Below are 4,723 nucleotides of genomic sequence, written 5' to 3'. Positions count from 1 at the left end.
TTTAAAAAAAAGTGTTTTATTTTGACATATTTTGGAAATTCTGAGCATTTTTTTCAAAGCAATCGTACTGCTTAACTGCATAGAGATGAAATCTCAAAGCGCGTAAGCGCCGCGTCGCCGTCTAATGGAAAAACATTGGTACGGAACCAATAAGAATGTAAACAAAATTTATACTTATTGTTAAAATCTCTATAAAATATCTGATAATTTGATGTGCATATGTCTAATGATCATTTTTGACCGCCAAATGGCATTTTTTTTACTTTTTTTATTAGATCTCCGAAACCGCTAGACCTGCCTTCATGAAAACTTGATCAATTCTTCATCTTGTCAATACAAGTGAAATGTTTTTTGAATTATTAAAATCGGACGCTCCGTTCTCTTAAAAAACTGAGTTACCATTTTTGGTACTTTTTGCCCCGTATCTTCGGAACGGCTATACCTGCCTTTGCCAAATACTAATCAGCATGTCTTGTTATCAATACGAATCGAATGTTTTTTTAATTATTCAAATCGGTTGATCGGTGTTCCCGAAATCGTTGACAAAAATTTATATTTGCACACGCACACACACACACACACACACACGCAAACACACACACATCTATTTTTTTTCAAGGTATTTATGTGATTTTCGATTTTTTTGCGATTACTATAACTTGCCCTACGGGAAGTTAAAAAACTTTCTGCTTGTTTTAACAAAATAATTGATTTTGGAAAAAAAAAAATTGTTCCAATTTTTTTTTTAGTTTTTTATTTGTATATCGAAAATAATTCAGATTTAATTTTTAATTCTGACTAAAGTGCTAATTTACTTTAAACAAATAATTTTAAGTTTGCAATTCAGTTTATATAATTCTTATAAATATTAGACAATGTTACAATATTTATAATAATCTATTTGAAAACATTTAATATTCCTCGAACATTTCGTTATGGTACAGGAAAGTTCCAGCAATTTACCTTGAAGCATGATGCCATACACCCCACTAGTTAACATTTTTGTTATATTAGAAGTGTGTAATATTATAAAAGGTATGAAAAATAAAATCATTTTATCAACAATGTCAAAATGAACTTGTCAATTTATCACAAAGACCTAAATATTGATTATATTATTCCACTACTTGCGAAGTGCGATACATTGTATGATAGAAATAAAATCTATTTATATAATTTAGTTTTCAAATTCATTAGCGATTTGCATTTCAATTCAACCTTTCACGCATTTGGATACAAACTTTTAACTGCCACTTTATTCATTTACTGATAAATTTTAGTTTGAGACAAGGAACATTAGTTATTAAAAATACCTTTCAAGCAATGATAATGGTTGATAATACTTATAAACAAATTGTACTGGTAGTGTGATTTCCAGCATCTGAATTTGCAAAAAAAAAATCATTTTGTTGGAAAATTGAAGTTTCATCGTTTTCTCATTATTCTCGGAGTTTACAGATTTTCTTCTCTGTAATAAAGCGTGGAAATATATTTATATAATAATAATACAATCGAGTACGTGGGTACTGCAATATTCTTGGTAATAAATTTTCAAAAGCAGGTAAGGTGTATACAAGATTTATTGATGTATTAATACAAATTTAATTAAACATAAAGTGGATATTATTTACACAAATATTGAGAAGTAATTAAATTACACAGATTTAAATGACATTTTGTATACATTTGCAACATTAATAAAATTGTTTTTTAACACAATGGTGTAAGTATAAAAACATGTTTTTAAGAATTTTTGATCAGTAGGTACTTGTAATATATTCTATCATGGCATATTATAATTTTGAAACAATATTGGCTTCAATGTCTACAAAATATAAAAATTTTCATTCAAATATAACAATAGTAATTTTAATAGTTTGTATTCGTCAATACAAATAGAATGCTTTTTGAATCATTTAAATCGGACGCTCCGTTCTCTCAAAAATTGAGTTACCATTTTGGCACGTTTTGTCCCGTATATTTGGAGCGGCTGAACCAGCACGCCTCCTTGTCACTAGGAATCGAATGTTTTGAATCATTCAAATTGGTTGATCCGGGTTCTCAAAATCGTCGACGACAAATTGTATCCGCGCATACATACACATACACACACATACATCCATTTTTGGTAAGGTATGCCAAAGTGTTCGGAAATCTTTAAAACGTAAAGATATAAAAAAATTTATTTTATATTTTTTGCGATTACGATAACTTACCCTACGGGAAGTTAATTACCTTACGAAAAGTTAATAAATGTATTAATTCATGAAATTCTAATGCATAATATTTATTTATAATTATGTTAAAAGTATGTAGATATTTTGTAAGCAATGTAATCCCTTTCAAATCTAGATGTATGCGAGACCTGTCCACCCTCTAAGCCAATTCCCGCAAAATATTCGCATGCAAATTTAAGGACCGCCACTTAGGTAACAGCGCACATTCATTTATTTGCATATTTAAATTAGCCTTACTGGAATTTTCTGGAGCGCAAGAAAATGTTCAAAAACTATAACGAAATATTTGAAATTCTCCACACTTGAATAACAATATCGAGCTACATGCGCAGAATTTTGTGGCAGGAATATTAACAAATCATAATATTTAATAATCGTCATTACTTGCTTAGTAAATCATATGTTACTATACACACAGATACACATTTGATGATGAGATGGTGATCATTGCGTATCTTTACATTGTTCTGAAATATTGAATTAATTTTTCAATTAGCTGCATATTTTGCAAGTTAATTTTAGTATGCAAATCAGTTAATTAAATTATAATTGAAAATATATAATTAACATATCCAAAAACAAAAACAAACTAAATTAAATGCAATAACTTAATAAAACATAAACTTAATTAATTATAAACATTCTCTAAAACTAATGATAATTGATTGAGCATAACAAGTATAAAATAATATATAAACGTTGTTTATTCAACATACATATCGATTAAAGCTTTCACCATTAATATTAAAATTTAGTATTTTAAATATTTTATTTTTATAAAATATAAATTTTCAACGAAAATCAGCACTTTCAGAAGACACAAAGTTTTTCAACAAATTTAATCATTCAAAACAAAAATCGATTATATTTCAAAAACAAGAAGATCCAGCACATTGTTTGAAATATAATTTATAAAGTTTGCCACGAATTTAATATTAAATTAAAAATCTTAATTTGCAACAAACCTTAATATAATTTTAAGTGCACTTTAATTGTTTTATAAGATGAGTTGATAATTTTAGTTAGATTCAACCATCTTTTATATAACCTCTATAAAAGCTTACACGTGAGTGGGGTAAAGAAAACCAACTGATTCTTTACCCTGGTGTAAACAATAGAAAATAGTGAATAAAAATGTAAATTTAGTGTTTAAAAAAAAAAAACATTTTACACGACATATGTTAAACAAAATCGTTAATCCAACTACGAAATACGAAATACGGTACGAATAAGATCAAGATTATATACAATGTTATCTCGGTAAGGAAATATACTCATTTTGTATTGATTGAGCTATTATTTCGTAAAATCGATGCTATTAAAACTATTTAAACTATTGCATTGAATTCAACATATCTATAGAAGTTACAATAAAAATTCATTTCCACAAAAAAATCTTTTCCCCCAATAATATTCTACATTTCAAAGCTAACTATCGTTGTTTTTATTAACTATCTATCACTGACAAAGTGGGTATGAGTTAGATGAAACTACTAGCAGCTGATGAAACAAATATAATACGGGAACAATAGTGTTTCGATTCAACGCTTCCCACTGAATCCTAAAATACAATAAATTGAAAAATACTGCATTTGAACGTACGTTTGAATCTATGTTAATGGATGTAATATACATATAGCAAATTTATTTTACGCTAATAAATAAAAATATACGAAGCGTGACAATCATAGCGATTGAAAGTAATGATTTTAGTACATTTTTACCGTTATTGCACATTGCAACGTATAAAAAATATGTTTTGCATATTCACACGTTATTCCAATAAACTCTACGAATATTTAAAAATTTATTATTTTCATCAGTATCACTGTAACAAATACATAATGTTTAAAAACTGATGAAAACTGTAATTTTTTAATTATAATATATTATTGTTATACACATTACTTAGAATACTTTTTTAATAATCACATTTTTTTAAAAAATATGTTAATAGTACTCAAAACTTAATGAGCTGTTGCATCGACTTTTCCAACGCTTTTTATTGATGGTAACGGTTGAACTATCGCCACGTGAATATACTCATAATTTTTTCATTATTACTGAAATGTCCGGTAAAAGCTATTTTACTTTGAAGAACTACATTGCTATCACATTTCCAAGTAAAAACCGTAGTCACTATTGCTTGACATCAGGCTTTCGAAGTCCATTGCTCATAGCTACGGTGGAGTCCGACATATAAATGAGTTTTTTTTCAAATTATAAAAATCCGTCATTAAAATAAAATCGTAATATAGTGGGGCGCATGGCATAGTGCCTTAAGGCAAATTGCTGGAAATTCCCGTACCGTAATTAAATATTCGAAGAATGAAAATAATCAATAATTGTTTTGAAGATATTATTAATATATACATGCTGTAAATTTGTAAGTTATTTTATATTGGGCGATGAGCGTATTTTATAAACAACTCATGTGTACGTTTACAAGACTCCATTTTTAACTTCCCGTAGGGTAAGTTATAGTA

The sequence above is a fragment of the Ctenocephalides felis genome, unplaced genomic scaffold (genome assembly GCF_003426905.1).
Source record: "Ctenocephalides felis isolate EL2017-DRISC unplaced genomic scaffold, ASM342690v1 CF-g0.4_SCAFFOLD_01886, whole genome shotgun sequence".
In the NCBI taxonomy this organism is placed as follows: domain Eukaryota; kingdom Metazoa; phylum Arthropoda; class Insecta; order Siphonaptera; family Pulicidae; genus Ctenocephalides; species Ctenocephalides felis.
Note: the sequence above shows the minus strand (reverse complement) of the source record.